This window comes from Mobula hypostoma, chromosome X2 (assembly GCF_963921235.1).
Source record: "Mobula hypostoma chromosome X2, sMobHyp1.1, whole genome shotgun sequence".
Classification (NCBI taxonomy): Eukaryota; Metazoa; Chordata; class Chondrichthyes; order Myliobatiformes; family Myliobatidae; genus Mobula; species Mobula hypostoma.
The window spans coordinates 15,489,845-15,511,051 of record NC_086129.1 but is presented as its reverse complement, the minus strand read 5'-3'; the positions used below and the strand labels follow the sequence as shown (position 1 = coordinate 15,511,051).

At 43.2% G+C, this 21,207-nt stretch overlaps 1 pseudogene; it reads left to right on the top strand.

Annotated features, from left to right (window-relative positions):
- Nucleotides 1–1,058: 1,058 nt before the first annotated feature.
- LOC134340868 (F-box/LRR-repeat protein 6-like) overlaps nucleotides 1,059–21,207 on the top strand; it is a 50,456-nt pseudogene continuing 30,307 nt past the window's right edge.

Genomic DNA, 21,207 nt, shown 5'->3' with positions numbered 1-21,207 from the left:
CCATTCATAAACTTCTATCAAATCTTCTTTCATTCTCTTACACTGTAGGATATAAAGCTGTAACCTATTCAATCTTTCCTTATAACTCAGGTCCTCAAGTGCCAGCAACATCTTTGTAAATTTTCCCTGATTCTTTCAATCCTGTAGGTAGGTGACCAGAACTGCACACAATACTCCAAATTAGGCCTCACCATCATCTTATTTCTTTTGTTCTCATTATGACACTCAGCGGCCACTTTATCAGCTACACCCGTACACCTGCACATCAATGCTAATATCTACTCGGCCAATCCTGTGACAACAACTCAATGAATGAAAGTGCTCAGACATGGTCAAGACATTCAGTTGTTGTTCAGACCAAACATCAGAGTGGGGGGAGAAATGTGATCGAAGTGACTTTGACCGTGGAATGATTGTTGTTGTCAGATGGGGTGGTTTGAGTATCTTAGAAACTGTTGATCTCCTGAGATTTTCACATACAGCATTCTCTAGAGTTTACAGAGAATGGTGTGAAAAACCAAATAACATACAGTGAGTGGCAGTTCTGTGAGTGAAAATGCCTTGTTAATGATAGAGGTCAGAGGAGAATGGCAGACTGGTTCAAACTGACTGTGAGGCAACAGTAACTCAAATAACCACGTGTTACAACAGTGGTGTGTGCAGCAGTCTGCTGGTTGAAAGGTAGCTGTGGCTAGGGGACTGGTGAGGAATTGGGTCGAGACATCACCGATTCCTTACCACCCCTCTCCCCACTGGGATGCTGCTTGACCTGCCAAATTTCTCCAGCAGATTGTTTGTTGCTCCAGATTCCAGCACCCGTTGTTTCTTGCGTATCCAGTAAATTCTTTAGTGGTTGGGAGCTCTTTTGCTGATGGTGTGGAATCTGCCCTTCAAGCCGACCGCCTCAGTAACCCCCACAATCCCAATTTAACCCTAAACTAATCACTTGACAATTTACAATGACCATTTAACCTACCCAGTATGTCTTTGGACTGAGGAAGGACACTCAGGGAAAACCCACACATTCCACGTGTGGGACGTACAGAGAGTGCGTATGGATGATGCTGGATTTGAACTTGAAACTCCGACACCCTGAGCTGCCATTGCTTTGCGCTAACTGCTACGCCACTGTGGCATCCAAGTATACGAAGTGTGTTTCTGTATGTGTGTGGTCTTCTGTTGCTATAGTACATCCACTTTGAGGTTCAACGAGCTGTCTGTTCGGAGATGGTCTTCAGCACACCACTGTTGTAACGCGTGGTTATTTCAGTTACTGTTGCCTTCCTGTCAGCTTAAATGATGACCTTCTCTGGTCATCTGCCAGGCGAGACACACTAAACATTCAGTAAACCCTTCAAGTTATACTCTGTTCCTACTGCTTGTGCGCAAGGCCCTCTCTTCCTGCAGCAAACTTCCACTTTCTGTGGCACCATCTGTGATTTGGGTCACAGTGATCCACAGAGCAAAAGGAGAGCAGTTGCTTTCCATGTGCTAGATGTGAACTCCAGTGATGCCGTGGTCTCATCAGCTAAACAGCAGCTAGTGAGATGGGCTGCAATGCTTCTTAAATGGGTCAGTCGCTGGCTACCACGGGGGAGTGGCTTTCGATGATGGACGCTCACTGCAACAGCATCATAGTTGGCACAGATACTGTGGGCCGAAGGGCCTGGTCTATATAGTATTTTACCTCACTGCCACGGGTGAGATTGCAGTCAGCAAACAGTGAAATGATGATTTTTTTTTTCTTTCTCTAGTGACACTGTGACATTCCTCTTTGTGCTTTTGCTGTTGGATAAGGACTTGTCCAGCCAAATTATTTCACGAGGAGGACTGAGAGGGGACACCCCGATAGGAGGCTGTTTGTCTCCCTACACCTCTAGGCAGGCATCTCGCAAACGGGAAGGGAGTGTGGAAAGTCGGGGTGGATCACGCAGCTGGGTGACAACCAAGCCAGCGAAGTAGATGGTGCGGACAAGGCGGTGCAATGGCACCAATGATACGGTCCATGAGACCGACAGTGACAGGCTCCTGATGACTTCCAATGGGGGTAATGGGCAGAGGAGGCCCAGGCCCAGAAAGTCAAGTGGCAAGAGAAACAACTACTGGCTCAACAAGACGCCTAATGCCCGTGCGGAGATGAGGGGCACCAGCTCCAAATGTGCTGAAGATCAGGACAAAGCAACAGATCCAGAACCAGAGGACCAGAAAGAAGAGGAAGTCGACTGGTGGGGTCAACAGCTTCCGATTGAAGTATTGGTTCATATCTTCAGTTACGTGGTGTCATCCAGTGGAGCTGTACCATTTCTCTGCAGGTGAGGGGCCAAGGTGGGAGAGGGTGCAGAGGAGATCTACTAGGTTGCTGCCGAGATTAGAGAGCATGTCTTATAAGGATAGACTGAGTGAACTAGGGCTTTTCTCTTGGAGTGAAGGAGGATGAGAGGTGACTTGATAAAGGTGTATAAGATGATAAGAGGCGTAAATTGAGTGGACAGCCAGAGACCTTTTCTCGGGGCCAAATGGTGAATATGAAATGGCGTAGTTTTAAAGTGATTGGAAGGAAGTATAGGGGTATTTCAGAGGTAGGCTTTTTATTTGGAGAGTGGTAGATGCATGGATGTGTGGGTGGTGGTAGAGGCAGATACATTAGAAATATTTAGAGTGCAGAGAAAATTTGCAAGGATGTTGTCAGGACTTGAGGACCTGAGTTATGGGGAAAGGTTGAACAGGTCAGGACCTTATTCTCTAAAGTGTAGGAGAATGAGGGGAGATTTGATAGAGGTATATAAAATTATGAGTGGTATAGATGGGGTAATTTGTAAGCAGGCTCTTTGCACTGAGGTTGGGTGAGACTAGAACTAGAGGTTAAGAGTGAAAGGTGAAATGTTTAAGGGGAACATGAGGGGGAACTTCACATAGAAGGTGGTGAAAGTGTGGAACAAACTGCCAGTGCAAGTGGTAGATGTGGGTTCAAATTCAACACCTAAGAGAAATTTGGATAGGTACATGGATGGTTATGGTCCGGGTGCAGGTCAATGGACTAGGCAGATTAGTTTGGCATGGACTAGATGGGCTGAATGGCCTATTTCTGTGCTGTAGTGTTATATGACTCGACTCTCAACTCTTAGGTACATGGATGACTGAGAAATGGAGCACTATGTGGGAGGGAAGGGTTAGATTGATCTTAGTGGGTTAAAAGTTTAGCACACCATTGTGGGCCAAAGGGTCTGTACTGTGATATGCTGTTCTATGTTCTGCATTGAGGTATTGATGCACATGTGTGGTGACTAGTGGCATGTGAGTGTAGGGCTGATGAAAGTGGGATTTGGAGATGGAGGGGAGGGTGGGGTGGTAACTGGTTCCCATGGGAGGTGGATGGTGATGAGTACAGAATTTAGACAAGGACAGGAATTTTGTCCCAATGTCTGTGCGAATTATTAAACACCCATTGATGCCAATCCCACAACCAATCCTATTTCATTCTCCCTGCACTCCCATTAGCTCCCCTTTGATTCCACCACTCATCTACAGTATACATTGGGGACCTCACTTCATTCGCCAAAGCAGAAATTCCTGGTGACCAACCATTTTAATTCCTATCCCTATTCCTGTTCTGACGTGTGCCACAATGAGGCTACTCTCAGGGTAGAGGAGGTCTAGGAGCCTCCAACCTGATGGCATGAACATCAATTACTCCTTTGGGTAACTTTTTTTTCCACATTTTTTTCTTTTCCCCACTCCCTTCCCTCTTCGAGACCCCACTGTGGCTCCTTACCTCTTCTCACCTACCTATCACCTCCTCCTTCCGTTTCTCCTATGGTCCACTATCCTCTCCTATCAGATTCCTGCTTCTCCAGCCTTCACCTTTCCCACCCACCTGGCTTCATCTATTACCTTCTAGCTTGTCCTCCTTTCTCTCCCTGCCACCTTTTTAATTCTGGCATCTTCCCCCTTCCTTTTCAGTCCTGATGAAGGGTCTTAGCCCAAAGCGTCAAATGTGTTCATTTCCATAGATGTTTCCTGACCTGCTGAGTTCCTCCAGCACTTGGTGTGTGGTGTTCCAGGTTTATACTAGTTAATTAACCCTTTGGGTGTTCTGTACCGTCAATGAACTTGGGAGTACTCTGGATTTGGGAGGTGGGAGGATCGTGAGAGAGCTCAAAGTTGGAGGTGGGATGGTGACTTTAAATTTCTGTTTCATACAGTTGGATAGAACAAGAATGCCTCTGCTGCATCCTGAGAGTTACAGACTGGATATACACGGCATGGTAGCGTGGTTAGCACAGTGCTTTACAGCGCCAGCAATGGGGATTCGATTCCCACCACTGCCTGCAAGGAGCTTGTACATTCTCCGTGTGACTGTGTGTTTCCTCTGGGTGTTCCACTTCCCTTCCACATCCCAAAGGTGTACGGGTTAGAGTTAGTAAGTTATGGGCATGCTCTGTTGGCACTGGAAGTGTGCGACATTTGTAGGCCACACATTTTCTTTGGACTGTGTTGGTTGTTTCAATGCATTTGGATTTACGTGTGACAGTTAAAGCTAATCTCTATCTTTTGGCTGAGGTGTTCTTTTGATCTGATCTTTGATCCTGCATTTTGAAACAGAATGGCTCGAGTGTGTCAGCTATGGAACGCAGCCGCTGAAACCCCCACACTGTGGCGCAAGGTTACCATCTCTCGTTGCTGGGGCAGGCCTGGAAATAAATTGCAGCCTCCGGTTCAGCAAAAAATCCAGAACACCTTAAGCTGGCTGACAGAGAACAGGTTTGTTAAGGCAGAAGTGTTGTTATTAGTGGTTTTGACATGATTGGTTGGGGTTGTCAGAGACCTGATGTATTTTCAGCTGGGGGACATCAATGAGGGCTCTGATGTACCGTGAAGAGAAATGAAATGGTCTGTCTCTGAGTGGACTTAAACTTGAGGACAAGAACTGCAAGTCTGCAGAGGAATCGAGTCATACCCCAGGAGGGCATCGAGGACGTCTTTAAAAGGCAATGCGGCATCAGTCATTTAGGACCCCCGTCACCCAGGACATGCCTTCTTCTCATTCCTACCATCAGGGAGGAGGTACAGGAGCCTGAAGACACATATTCGATGTTTCAGGAACAGCTTATTCTCTGCTATCCAAATTCTGAATGGACCCTGAACACAAACTCACTATTTTTTTCCTTTTTCTTTGCTCCCTTTTTCCATTACTTATTTAATTTAATTTGTTTTATGTACAGTATGTATTTCATATTGTAATTTATTATGTATTGGCATTGTGCTGCTGCTGCAAAACAATGTTTCAAATGGACTTCCTTCTATTCTGAGGCCTAGACTCCCCCACTATAGGAAACATCCTCTCACATCCACTCTATGTAGGGCTTTCATATTTGTTAAGTTTCAGTTAGATCTCCCCTCATTCTTCTAAACTCCAGTGAGTACCGACCCAGAGCCATCAAACATTCATACGGTATTTTAAACATAGTCCTATGGCCCACTGAGTCTGCACCTATTTTTATATTAATCCTAGTACTAATCCTGTTTTATTCTCCCCTTATTCCTGTCAACCCTCTTACCTGGATTCTACCTCTGTAAGAGAGACAACAGCAAAGGTCATTTGGCCCACTGAGTCCTTGCGGATCCATTTTTTGATTCTCCCTGCCCAAGATTCCACCACTTGCCTACATACATTGGCCAATCACCCCCCCCCCCCAACCTCCATGTCTTCGGGATGCAGCCCAGCACATCATGGAAACTAGCCTCCCTCAATGGACTCGCTGATTTGATACAGCAGCCAGCATAATCAATGACCAAACCTTCCCCCCGCCCCCCGGACATTCTCTCTTCTTCCCTTTCCCATTGGGCAGAAGATGCAAAAACCTGGAAACACGTACCACCAAGCTCAAGGGCAGCTTCTATCCCACTGTTATAAGCTGTGGAAGCCAATTTATTGGGTATATTTAAAGCAGAGGTTCATGGGTACTTAACTAGTAAAGGCATCAAAGGTCACAGAGAGAAAACAGGATTGAAAGGGAAAATAAATGGCAGAATGGCCTAATTCTGCTCCTATGTCTGGCCGTGCTACCCAAGTTGATAAAAACGTGCGGTGAAATGAGTTTAATGTGTAGATAGTTATTGGTTCTCCGAATTCAGGTTCCTTTCCTACTATAGAGGTAGGGAACAGAGAGAGGAGTTGCCAACTGATTGATCTGCATTGATGTGCTTTTTTACACACAGGTTTTCACAACTTCGCGTGTTCTCTCTCTGCCACTGGAACAGCCTCGTGGGTTACACCCTGAAGGTAAGCCAATAACTTTCTCTCCTGACACATCAGAGGCATCACTTTGTTTCAGTTCGGCTCCTCAGAATTTATTATTAAAGTACCTATATGTCATCGTAATTTTTTATTGAGATACAACATGGAACAGTCCCTTCATTGAAGACCTGCACACGACAGAAATGGACAAACAGCCACAGTGCAAACCACAATAAGCTGTGCAAATATGAAATAAAAGAAAAAATAAAAAATAAATGAGCAATAAATATTAAGAATATGAGTTGTATAGTCCTTAAAAGTGAGTTCATGGGTTGCAGGAAAAGTTCAATGTTGGGGTAAGTGAAATTGAGTTGAAGTCATTCCCTCTGGTTCAAGAGCCTGGTGGCTGAGGGGTAATAACTGTTCCTGAACCTGGTGGTGTGTGTTCTACGGCTCCTGTACCCCCTGCCTGATGGTAGCAGTAAGAACAGATCATGACCTCAGAATCAGAATCAGTTTTAATATCACAGGCATATGTCATGAAATTTGTTCACTTTGTGGCAGCAGTACAGTGCAATATGTGATAAATATTGCAAAGAAAAAACTGAATTACAGTAAGTATATATACAGGGCCTATAAAAACTATTCATCCCCTTGGAAGTTTTCATGTTTTATTGTTTTAGAATATTGAATCACAGTGGATTTAGTCTGGTTTTTTTGACACTGATCAATAGCAAAAGACACTTTTGTTTCAGAGGGAAAACAGATCTCTACAAAGTGATTTAAATTAATTACAAATATATAACTCCAGATAATTGATTGCAGAAGTATTCACCCTTTTTATTATGCCACATCAAATCATCACTGGTGCGGCCAATTGGTTTTAGAAGTCACATAATTAGTTAAATGGAGATCGCAATGTGCAATCAAGGTGTTTCAATTGATTGTAGTAAAAATACACCTGTATCTGGAAAGTCCAACTGCTGAATTGGTTGGCAGGGATGCCAGGAGGAGTGGCTTAGTTGGCTTGACTGGAAGCTGGCTGTGTTTTGTTTGATGTGTGAGTGTGTTTTGGAACCTGTTGAGGGAAAGAGAGTGGGGAAGGAACGGAAATTGCTGGGAGGGGGTCGTGTGGGTCCGGTAATGGCGGACAAGATAAGAGGTGGAGTTGAGGGAAAGAAAGTGGAGAAGGAGAGGGATAGAGACTTGGGACCAGAGGTAGGCAGCTGGGGAGAGGTGGATTATTGTGAAGGGAGAAATAAAGGGAATGAGGAGGTAGAGAGGGGTCAGATGAATAAAAACCAAGACAAAGGGAATAAAAGAGTAAGAAATGATAGTGGAGAAAGCTCTGAAAGTGAGGAAGATGAACAAGCTCAGAGAGGAGGTATTGTCATAATTAGGTTTAATGAGAAGGCTCAGGGACATATGAAGAAAATTAACCCGTTTGTGCTAACAACAATTCTGACAAATAAGGTAGAGGAAATAGTATTTGCAAAAGTCCTTAATGATGGCAACTTATTGGTAAGATGTGCGAATGAGGAACAACTTGAGAAAGCACTCAAGCTAAAAGAGATAGGAAAATGCAAGGTGGAATACATTGGGAGGGTGGGAGCACAAAACAGTGGTTGTAAAGGAGTGATCACGGGGATACCAATGAGTATAAATATGCAGGAGATAAAGAGGAATATCAAAGGAGGGAAAGTAATGAATGTTCAAAGACTGAAAACAACAAAGGAGGGAGTGAAAAAGGAAAGTGAATCAGTATTGATTGAATTTGAAGAAGAAAGAGTGCCAAGGAAGGTGTTCCTGGGTTTCATGAGTTACCCAGTAAGGGTGTATGTGCCAAAGCCATTGAGGTGCTATAATTGTCAAAGGTTTGGACACGTGGCTAAAAACTGTAAAAGGCAGAGGAGATGTGCTAGATGTGGGGTGATCATGAATATGGAAAGTGCGGAACAGGAGTTCAACCAAAATGCTGCAATTGTGGAGGAGCTCATAATGTTGCATATAGTGGGTGTGAGGTTGTCAGACGGGAGACTAAAATTCAAGAAATAAGAGTGAAAAGAAAGATCACTTATGCAGAAGCTATAAGAATGTCAAGAGAACAGAATAATGCTCCTAATGAACAGGGAGCAATAGGGATACAAGAGATGCAACAAAGAACAAATGACAGGATTTATGTAGACAAAAAGGCTCCAGTAACATTCATTGCAGGAGTGATTAATAGTACGGCTGAGGTAAAGTCAAAAAGTGACAAAATTCAGCTGGTGGTAAAAGCAGCAGTAAACCATTTAGGGTTAGTAGGACTGACATGGGAGGAAGTGAGGGAGAACCTCAGTAATCAGTCAAGCCAGGAAGTGTCATGTGTTGGTTAATACTAATTATGGTGATTCTTTTACAATGGAATGCAAGGAGCTTACTGGCCAATAGCCAGGAATTCAAGCACTTTATTAAAGAAACAGTTGTAAAACCGGATGTAGTGTGTATTCAGGAAACTTGGTTAAAACCAACTTTAGACTTTGTGGTATATGGGTATACAATGATAAGGAAAGATAGAAATCTAGGGGGAGGAGGGGGTTGTGCTATGTTAATCAAGCAAGGTATACCATATAGGGTACTGGAAAAAGGAGATGATCAGGAATACATAGTGGTGGAAGTGTGGGAGAGAGGGGAGGGAGTGGTTATAATTAACTACTACAATCCATGTAAAAGGTTGGATTTGGACAGCCTATTAAAGATACAAGGACAAAACAGACATAAAGTAGTGTGGTGTGCAGATTTCAATGCTCATAGCACAATATAGGGGGGATCAGATTTCAGATCCAAATGGAAAGGTAATTGAAGATTTGATGGAAGAAAGGGATTTGGTGTGTATGAATGATGGTAGCGGCACAAGGATAGATATAACAACAGGAACTGAGTCAGTGTTAGATATTACGTTAGTGTCTAATACCTTGGCTGGCATTAGTAACTGGGGAGTTTGGACTGCTTCAACAGTAGGCAGTGATCACTACCCAGTTTTGTGTTCAGTGGGTGAAAGAGTTGAAGTAAGACCAGGTGGTGGAACCCCAAAGTGGGTGTTTGAAAAAGCAGATTGGGGTAAGTTCCAGAAGTTGAGTGAAGAAGGGTTGACAAAGATTGATATTTCTGGAAATGTAGATGAATTAAACAGTCAGGTGACTTCAGCAATTATCATGGCAGCAGAAGGATCTATACTTAGGAGTAAAAATAGGATGAATAGAAAACTGGTACCATGGTGGACAGAAGAATGTTGTCAGGCTGTAAAAAACAGAAATAGAGCATTCAGGCTAGTTAAAAGAACCCATGTTGCTTCCATTTCCAACGTATCTCTGCGAAGTGGAGTTTTCTGCAATGAATGCAACGAAAACTAAATTGTGGAATAGACTGGACATAAGGAACCCCCTTTGAGTATCACTGTCTCCCATCACCCCTCGACGGGACCGTCTTGTTGCAGGGAAACAAGTCCAGGGCTCCCACTGATTCAGCGATATTGGTGTGTTACAATGATTTTATATGTTCATACGAGGAATATATGCACTGTATTTAATACCTAAACGTTACTTAAAATGTTATGATGCTATTGACTTATAATTGACTTCTCACTATATTCACGCAAGGAAAATATGCGCTGTGTGTTTAATATTAAATTCATTAGATAAACCCTTTTAGAAATGAAATTGAGTGTATTAGCCACTTATAAGTGACTTGTAGTTGACTTATTACCTATATTCCGGTCGTGATTAACACCCCTGCCCCTCATCATCGGCCGGTCCGCAAGAATATTGTCAATATTAACCGGTCTGCAGTGCAAAAAATATTGGGGACCCCTGCTAAGTAGACCTATCAGTTTTCTCTGTGGGCGGGCTTTACAGTCGACCTCAAAAAGAATGACAGTGTTGCTCGCTGCACTGTTTGCAACGGTGACTTTTCTATTGCCCATGGTCGGTTAAAATGTAAAAGACTTGTTGAGGTGAGTTTAACAGGTGTCATTCGTTCATTAGCATAGCTAACATTATTTAAACTAGCTGGCTAGCTGCTAAGGAGCTGCGCTATTGATGTCCTTCGTGATGAGGCCAAACCCCCTGTAGACTTGCTTAAAGTTGTAATAGAATAAACATGATAATTTCATATAAGTACATATTTTAATGTCACATTTTCTGCATATTCCCAACTTGGTTTACAGATTAGACAAAATTACTAAACAAAGTATTACATACACCCTTGGAGGTCGACTGGGGGTGGGGGGGGATATGGGGTTGCGGGGGGGGGGGAGAGGGGTGGGGTGCTACCTCCCTGAAATGGTGGTGCTCCCTGCCTGAAATGAGTTTTTGCAGGGTGGGATGTCTGCTTACCTTTCTTCTTTCTTCACCTTGGAACATGTGACAACAATACACCAAGTTACCAATTTAAATTTCCTTCCATTCTTTTTGTTCCAAGGAGACAGGCCCAGCTTCTCCAGTCTAATGTTGTCACTGAAATCCCTCATCCATGGAGATCTCCAATACAGTAGATCTGTTTTATGCACTCTAATTCTGTTTGACTTAGGAGCAGAGTGTTGAGTTTAATGTAAATTTAATTTCAATGTACTTGTGCTACACTGAGATTCATTTTCTTGCAGGCATTCACAGTAGAATAAAGAGTACAATCAATCTATTCATATCAGATGTGTTATGTATTTATATTTATTGTTTTTTATCCTATTGAGTTATTTTTGTTCTGCATCAGATCCAGAGTAACAATTACTTCATTCTTCTTTACATTGTGTACTAGAAATGACATTAAACATTTTGAATTTGAAAATACAATCAAATCAATGAAAAATTACACACAAGTCAGACAAACAACTAATGCACAACAGAAGACAGAAAGTGCAAATACTAATAATAAATAAATAAATAAATAAATAAACAAACAGTGCTGGTAACGTGAGTTGTGGAGTCCAACTTAAGATGTAGAGACTAAGTTGTTCCACTGTTCTTACAATGTCACCATCTCTCTCCAGGTTGTCGCTGAGTCCTGTCCTCACTTAACCTCCTTGCGACTGACCAACTGTAACGATATCTCATCTGATGTCTTTGAAGCGCTGGCCACCCATTCCCAGAAGCTGGAAAGTCTGAATCTCCAGCACTCAGTGGTAAGATGTTAGTAAGTTTTTGCAGCTGAGTTGTGAATGAATTCCCCGGTTATTTATTGAGAGATACAGTGCGAAACAGGTCCTTCCACCCAATGAGCCGTGCCACCATAAGATATAGGAGCAGAGGTAGGCCATTCGGCCCATCGAGTCTGCTCTGCCATTCAGTCTTGAGCTGATCCAATTCTTCCAGTTATCCCCACTTCCCTGCCTTCTCCCCATACCCTTTGATGCCCTGGCTAATCAAGAACCTATCTATCTCTGCCTTAAATACACCCGGTGACTTGGTCTCCACGGTCTCTTTTGGCAACAAATTCCACAGATTCCACAAACCCTCTGACTAAAGTAATTTCTCTGCATCTCAGTTCTAAATGGATGTCCTTCAATCCTGAAGTCAAGCCCTCTTGTCCTAGACTCCCCTACCATGGGAAGTAACTTTGCCATATTTAATTTGTTCAGGCCTTTTAACATTTGGAATGTTTCTTTGAGATCTCCCCCCCGATTCTCCTGAACTCCAAGGAATAGAGGCCAAGATCTGCCAGACGTTCCTCATATGGTAACCCTTTCATTCTTGGAATCATTCTCGTGAATCTTCACTGAACCTTCTCTAATGTCAGTATATCCTTTCTAAAATAAGGAGCCCAAAACTGCACACAATTCTCCAAGTGTGGTCTCATGAGTGCCTTATCATCAACATCAACATCAACATCACATCCCTGCTCTTGACCCGAAGATAAGAAAGCCCAACAGAGAAGCAGAAAAAAGTTAATCATTGAAAAGAAACTAGGAATGCAAAAACAGTCTCCAGAAGCATCAAAACAACGCTATTAAACCTAAACAATCGCTAGCAAGAAAAAGACACCATTATTCCTTTAGCTTACTACCCAACTTTAACAAAGGAAACTAAAGCTATTCTAAACACTCCTCACTATATAAGAAAGAGTCTATATAAACTATGAAAGCTATCACTTAATTAATAAAAGGAAAGGAAGAAAGAAGCAGATAATCAAACCAGTTAATAATCTGTCCGCTGTGTTAGTTCACTCCATATACCAGACTTCAAAAAAGTAATTCATTAGTCAAACCAAGAAGTTCACCTCTTCTTTAAATAGTTCATCAATCAAAGGAAATCTTCAGCATATCAAAAATCTTCAAAGCCTGTTTTCTTTCAGAAAATTATTCAGCAACCGAAATATCCTTTATGCGACAGCCGACTCCACGATAGAGTTAACAAAGTCCAATGCCGCTTCGGGATCCAAAAACTCATGAGGTGCAGAATTGTTAGGAAATAATTTTAGTCCAGCAGGGTAGTGAAGCAATGGAAAAAATCCCTTTGCATGAGCAATTTTCATCGCTGGACAAATTTGATCCGCTGTTCCATAATGTCCTGTGGATAGTCTTCATAAAAATGGATCTCAGAACCGTTAAATTTAAAACCTTTTTGTTTCCTTGCACATTTTATGATTTGGTCTTTAACTTTAAGGCGAAGAAAGTTGACCAAAATAAGCCGAGGTTTACCTGAAATCTGAGAATTCGAAATGAAAATTCTCTGAGCTCTTTCAATATCAGGAGGTTGAGGGAGAATATCCGGAAACAAAGATTAAAACAAATTGGCAAAATTGCCCAATAAATTCCCACTCTCAGAACTTTCCTTTAGTCCGATAATTCGTATATTATTCCGACGAGACCGCCTCCAAATGGACAATTTTACATTGAGCCTGTTCCAAGCGGGTTGAAATATCCACAATTTGACGTTTCGATTCTTTAAAGTCAGTATTCAAGGAAATAATATTTTCCTCAATAGTCTGAAAACTCTGTCGGAACGACTTCAACTCAAAAGTGTTATTGTCTATTTTGTTGTTGAGAGCCATCAACACACTTTCCAACCGCTCAGCCCAGACAGGCATATCTTCCAATTTTTCTTTCAAAGTTTTTCCCTTTCCATTGCTGGATTCAAGAGGCTGCTTTCCACTTCTTAAATGATATGACATAATGATAACTATTTCCTTCGAAGATCCGAGAAATAAAAGTTAAAAATTCAAGGTTTAAACTGGGGAAAAGGAGAAATTAAAGGCAGCCGCAAAATTTATGTATTACTCCATCGAGCCGCAGGCGAAGGTCCGCCAGTCAGTGTTGAGCTCAGCGTAGGACTGCCTTAGGGACTCCAGCTAAGGATTTTTTTTTTTTCGGGGTTTACTTCTGAAGCCTTCCCCATGAGTGGGTGTAGTTGCAGGCAGAGGAAGATAGAACATAGAATAGTACAGCACAGTACAGGTCCTTTGGCCCACAATGTTGTGCCGACCCTCAAACCCTGCCTCCCATATAAGCCCCCACCTTAGATTCCTCCATATACCTGTATAGTAGTCTCTTAAACTTTACTAGTGTATCTGCCTCCACCACTGACTCAGGCAGTGCATTCCACGCACCAACCACTCTCCGAGTAAAAAACCTTCCTCTAATATCCCCCTTGAACTTCCCACCCCTTACCTTAAAGCCATGTCCTCTTGTATTGAGCAGTGGTGCCCTGGGGAAGAGGCACTGGCTATCCACTCTATCGATTCCTCTTATTATCTTGTACACCTCTATCATGTCTCCTCTCATCCTCCTTCTCTTCAAAGAGTAAAGCCCTAGCTCCCTTAATCTCTGATCATAATCCATACTTTCTAAACCAGACAGCATCCTGGTAAATCTCCTCTGTACCCTTTCCAATGCTTCCACATCCTTCCTATAGTGAGGTGACCAGAAATGGACACAATACTCCAAGTGTGGCCTAACCAGAGTTTTATAGAGCTTCATCATTACATTGCGACTCTTAAACTCTATCCCTCGACTTATGAAAGCTAACACCCCATAAACTTTCTTAACTACCCTATCCACCTGTGAGGCAACTTTCAGCGATCTGTGGACATGTACCCCGAGATCCATTTACTTTGTACTCTGCCTTGGAGTTTGTCCTTCCAAAATGTACCACCTCACACTTCTCCGGGTTGAACTCCATCTGCCACTTCTCAGCCCACTTCTGCATCCTATCAATGTCTCTCTGCAAACTTTGACAATCCTCCACACTATCTACAACACCACCAACCTTTGTGTCATCTGCAAACTTGCCAACCCACCCTTCTACCCCCACATCCAGGTCGTTAATAAAAATCACGAAAAGTAGAGGTCGCAGAACAGATCCTTGTGGGACACCACTAGTCACAATCCTCCAATCTGAATGTATTCCCTCCACCACCACCCTCTGCCTTCTGCAGGCAAGCCAATTCTGAATCCACCTGGCCAAACTTCCCTGGATCCCATGCCTTCTAACTTTCTGAATAAGCCTACCGTGTGGAACCTTGTCAAATGCCTTACTGAAATCCATATAGATTACATCCACTGCACTACCCTCATCTATATACCTGGTCAGCTCCTCAAAGAACTCTATCAGGCTTGTTAGACACGATCTGCCCTTCACAAAGCCGTGCTGACTGTCCCTGATCAGACCATGATTCTCTAAATGCCTATAGATCCTATCTCTAAGAATCTTTTCCAACAACTCTCCCACCACAGATGCAAGGCTCACTGGTCTATTATTACCCGGACTATCCCTACTACCTTTTTTGAACAAGGGAACAACATTCGCCTCCCTCCAATCCTCCGGTACCATTCTCGTGGACAACAAAGACATAAGGGTCCTAGCCAGAGGCTCAGCAATCTCTTCTCTCGCCTCGTGGAGCAGCCTGGGGAATATTCCATCAGGCCCCGGGGACTTATCTGTCCTAATGTATTTTAACAACTCCAACACCTCCTCTCCCTTAATATCAGCATGCTCCAGAACATCAACCTCACTCATATTGTCCTCACCATCATCAAGTTCCCTTTCATTGGTGAATACTGAAGAGAAATATTCATTGAGGACCTCGCTCACTTCCACAGCCTCCAGGCACATCTTCCCACCTTTATCTCTAATCGGTCCTACCTTCACTCCTGTAATCCTTTTTTTCTTCACATAATTGAAGAATGCCTTGGGGTTTTCCTTTACCCTACTCGCCAAGGCCTTCTCATGCCCCTTTCTTGCTCTTCTCAGCCCCTTCTTAAGCTCCTTTCTTGCTTCCCTATATTACTCAATAGACCCAGCTGATCCTTGCTTCCTAAACCTCTTGTATGCTGCCTTCTTCCTCCTGACTAGATTTTCCACCTCACTTGTCACCCATGGTTCCTTCACCCTACCATTCTTTATCTTCCTCACCGGGACAAATTTATCCCTTACATCCCGCAAGAGATCTCTAAACATCGACCACATGTCCATAGTACATTTCCCTGCAAAAGCATCATCCCAATTCACACCCGTAAGTTCTAGCCTTATAGCCACATAATTTGCCTTTCCCCAATTAAAAATTTTCCTGTCCTCTTTGATTCTATCCTTTTCCATGATAATTATAAAGGCCAGGGAGCGGTGGTCACTGTCCCCCAGATGCTCACTCACTGAGAGATCTGTGACCTGACCCGGTTCATTACCTAGTACTAGATCTAGTATAGCATTCCCCCTGGTCGGCCTGTCCATATACTGTGACAGGAATCCATCCTGGACACACTTAACAAATTCTGCCCCATCTGAACCCTTGGAACTAATCAGGTGCCAATCAATATTAGGGAAGTTAAAGTCACCCATGATAACAACCCTGTTATTTTTGCACCTTTCCAAAATCTGCCTCCCAATCTGCTCCTCTGTATCTCTGCTGCTACCAGGGGGCCTATAGAATACGCCCAGTAGAGTAACTGCTCCCTTCCTGTTCCTGACTTCCACCCATATTGACTCAAAAGAGGATCCTGCTACATTACCCACCCTTTCTGTAGCTGTAATAGTATCCCTGACCAGTAATGCCACCCCTCCTCCCCTTTTTCTGCCCTCTCTATTCCTTTTAAAGCACTGAAATCCAGGAATATTGAGAATCCATTCCTGCCCTGGTGCCAGCCAAGTCTCTGTAATGGCCACTACATCATAATTCCATGTATGTATCCAAGCTCTCAGTTCATCACCTTTGTTCCTGATGCTTCTTGCATTGAGGTACACACATTTCAGCCCTTCTACCTTACTGTCTTTACACCGTTTATTCTGCTTCTCTTTCCTCAAAGCCCCTCTGTATGAGATCAGAGTTTTTGCCTCTCCCGGAAGAATTGCCAACCACAGCTGATGAGCCCCATCTTCTTTAGCTCTTTATCTTTTCCACCTATCATATCCTAGCTTCTTACCTCAGCCCCCTTCCCCACCCACCCATCTTCATCTCACCAGGTCTCACTTATCACCTGCCAGCTTGTACACCTTTCCATTCTGGCTTCTGCCTGCTTCCTTTCCTATCCTGATAAAGGATCTCATCTCAAAACGTTGATTGTTTATTCCTCTCCATAGATACTGTGTGACCTGCAGTGTTCCTCCAATATTTTGTGTGTTGCTCTGAATTTCCAGCATCTGCATAATCTCTTATGATTTACAGTTTTCTTTGCTTCTTGAACAATATGTTGTTGAGGAGATAAGAAAGGGACATGCAAGCAAAGTAATGAGATAATTAAAGTACGATTAGTCACGATCTAATTGAATTTATCTAATCTAATTGAACTGATGTAATTGGGTGCCACGGTAATGTAGCCGTTAGCATGACACTATACCAGCTCAGGGTGTTGGACTTCGGAGTTCAATACGATGTTCTCTGTGAGGAGTATGCACGTTCTCCCAGTGGAATGTGTGCATTTCCTCCTACAGTAAAAAGATTACCCGTTAGTAGGTTAATTGGCCTTTGTAACTGCTTTCTGGCAGTTTCTCTGCATTGAGCGGCTAATCAGCAAGAGGTAGTACGTAAAAAGGGCTACCGTTCAATGTCTGCGTGCAAGCAGAGCGACTTTGGCTCATCAGGCAGGGCAAGGTAAAGGCTCTGGTTGGTTTCACTCTTACTGTCCTTATTTGTTCCTTCCTCATCTATTGGGCATAGTAGTTCAGTGACAGTGTTTTGTACTCTGTGTGGGACGTGGGAAGTCTGAACGTATCTGCACCAGGTGCACCGAGTTGCAGCTCCTGAGAGAACTTGTTAAGGAACTGGAGCTGCATCTCAATGACCTTGGACTTGTGTGGGAGAATAAGGAGGTGATAGACAGGAGCCTGGAGGGAGGTAGTCACCTCTAGATTGTAGGAGACAGGTGAGAGTCAGGAGAAGGAGGGAAAATACACAGCCAGTGCAGAGTACACCTGTAGCCATTCCCCTCAATAATAGATATCTAACTTTAGATGTTATTGAGGGGGATGACCTACTGGGGGAAGCCACAGTGACTGGGTGAAGAGATGAAGAGGAGATAGGTGAAGTGTTGATAGGAGATTCCATACATAGTCAGAGGAACAGAGACGAGATTCTGTGGGTGTTATAGAGACACCTAGGTGGGATGTTGCCTTCCTGGAGCCAGGTTCAGGGATGTCTTGGACTGGCTCCATGACATTTGCAAGAGTGAGGGTGAGCACCCAGAAGTCTTGGTACATATTGGCATCAATGACATAGGTAGGTAAGTTGAGAGGTCCTGAAGAGAGATTTTAAGGAGCTTGGTAGAAAGCTGAAAAACAGGACCTCCAGGATAGTAATCTCTAGATTGCTGTTCATGCTACATGCCAATGAGGGTAAGAATAGGATGATTTGGCAAGTGAATGCGTGGCTGAGGAACTGATACAGGGGGCGGGGTTCTGACTTGTGGATCATTGGGATCTCTTCTGGGGAAGATGCAATCTGTACAAAAGGGATCGGTTACACGTGAACCCGAGGAGTCTGAGACTCTTGTGGCACCTTTGCTAGAGTTGTTCAGGAGGGTTTAAACTAATTTGGCAGCAGAATGGGAACCGGAGTATAGTGCTGAGGATGAGGTGCTTGGTTTACAAACAAAGCCAGTGAGTAGTGAGATTCCTAGCAAGGACAGGCTGGTGATAGGGCAAAATTGCCGTCAACAGGATGAGTTGCAATGTAAAAGGCAAACAAAATTGAAAAGGGTGAATACAGGACTGAAGGTGTTGTCTATGAATGTGCACAGTATACGGGAATAAGGTGGATGAACTTGTATCACAGTTACAGGTTGACACGTACGATGTTTTAGGCCTCACTGAATCATGGCTAAAAGAAGGTTATAGCTCGGAACTTAATGTCCAAGGATACACATTGTTCCAAAAGGATGGGCAAGAAGGCAGAGGGGGTGGCATTGCTCTGTGGGTAAAATATGAAATCAAATCATTTGAAAGAGATGACATAGGGTCAGAAGGTGTAAAATCTTGGTGAATAGAATGAAGGAACTGCAAGGGTAAAAAGACTGTGATGGGAGTTATATGCAGACCTCAAACTGATAGAAAATGAAGGCCAAGAGCAACGTTACAATAGGAATGGTGGATTTCAGTATGCAAGTAGATTGGGAAAATCAGGCTGGTGCTAGATCCCAAGAGGGGGAATTTCTAGAATGCCTATGAATTGGCTTTTTAGAGCAACTTGTGGTTGCGAGTCTGGACTGGGTGTTGTGCAATTTACCAATAGTGATTAGAGAGCTTAAGGGAAAAGAACCCTTAGAGGAAAGTGATCATAATATAATTGAATTCACTGTGAAATTTGAGAAGGAGAAGCTAAAGTCAGATGTATTAGTATAACAGTGGAGTAAAGGGAATTACAGAGGCATGAAAGAGGAGTTGGCCACAACTGATTGGAAATAAATGATGTTAAAAGTTCAAGCAAATCCGCTAATAGAAAGGTTGTGAGCAGTGGTAAAAATCTTCTGAGGTGTATATATTTCAACGCTAGGAGTATTGCGGGGAAGGCGGATGAGTTGAGGGCGTGGATTGACACGTGGAATTATGACGTTATAGCAATTAGTGAAACTTGGCTACAGGACGGGCAGGACTGGCAACTTAATATTCCAGGGTTCCGATGTTTCAGATGTGATCGAGGCAGAGGAATGAAAGGTGGGGGAGTAGCATTGCTTGTCAGGGAAAATATTACAGCAGTGCTCAGGCAGGACAGATTAGAGGACTTGTCTACTGAGTCCTTATGGGTGGAGCTGAGAAACAGGAAAGGTATGGCCACATTAGTGGGATTGTATTACAGACCACCCAATAGTCAACGAGACTTGGAAGAGCAAATCTGCAGAGAGATAGCAGGCAACTGCAGGAAACATAAAGTTGTGGTGGTAGGGGATTTTAATTTTCCATACATTGATTGGGACTCCCATGCTGTTAGGGGTCTAGATGGTTTAGAGTTTGTAAAATGTGTTCAGGAAAGTTTTCTAAATCAATATATAGAGGGACCAACTAGAGGGGATGCAATATTGGATTTCCCGTTAGGAAACGAGTTAGGACAAGTGACGGAAGTCTGTGTAGGGGAGCACTTTGGTTCCAGTGATCATAACACCATTAGTTTCAACTTGATCATGGTGGGAAGCCTTCAAAGGAGAAATTTTGAGAGTGCAGAGTTTGTATGTTCCTGTCAGGATTAAAGGCAAAGTAAATAGGAATAAGGAACCTTGGTTCTCAAGGGATATTGCAACTCTGATAAAGAAGAAGAGGGAGTTGTATGACATGTATAGGAAACAGGGAGTAAATAAGGTGCTTGAGGAGTATAAGAAGTGCAAGAAAATACTTAAGAAAGAAATCAGGAGGGCTAAAAGAAGACATGAAGTTGCCTTGGCAGTCAAAGTGAAGGATAATCCAAAGAGCTTTTACAGGTATATTAAGAGCAAAAGGATTGTAAGGGGTAAAATTGGTCCTCTTGAAGATCAGAGTGGTTGGCTATGTGCGGAACCAAAGGAAATGGGGGAGATCTTAAATAGGATTTTTGCGTCTGTATTTACTAAGGAAACTGGCATGAAGTCTATGGAGTTAAGGGAAACAAGTAGTAAAATCATGGAAACTGTACAGATTGAAAAGGAGGAGGTGCTTGCTGTCTTGAGAAAAATTAAAGTGGATAAATCCCCGGGACCTGACAAGGTGTTCCCTCGGACCTTGAAGGAGACTAGTGTTGAAATTGCAGGGGCCCTGGCAGAAATATTTAAAGTGTCGCTGTCTACAGGTGAGGTGCCGGAGGATTGGAGAGTGGCTCATGTTGTTCCGTTGTTTAAAAAAGGATCGAAAAGTAATCCGGGAAATTATAGGCCGGTAAATTTAACGTCGGTAGTAGGTAAGTTATTGGAGGGAGTACTAAGAGACAGAATCTACAAGCATTTGGATAGACAGGGACCTATTAGGGAGAGTCAACATGGCTTTGTGCGTGGTAGGTCATGTTTGACCAATCTCTTGGAGTTTTTCGACGAGGTTACCAGGAAAGTGGATGAAGGGAAGGCAGTGGTTATCGTCTACATGGACTTCAGTAAGGCCTTTGACAAGGTCCCGCATGGGAGGTTAGTTAGGAAAATTCAGTCTCTAGGTATACATGGAGAGGTGGTAAATTGGATTAGACACTGGCTCAATGGAAGAAGCCAAAGAGTGGTAGTAGAGAATTGCTTCTCCGAGTGGAGGCCTGTGACTAGTGGTGTGCCACAGGGATCAGTGTTATTTGTTGTTATTTGTCAACTATATCAATGATCTTGTTGATAATGTGGTAAATTGGATCAGCAAATTTGCTGATGATACAAAGATTGGAGGTGTAGTAGACAGTGAGGAAGGTTTTCAGAGCCTGCAGAGGGACTTGGACCAGCTGGAAAAATGGGCTGAAAAATGGCAGATGGAGTTTAATACTGACAAGTGTGAGGTATTGCACGTTGGAAGGACAAACCAACGTAGAACATACAGGGTTAATGATAAGGCACTGAGGAGTGCAGTGGAACA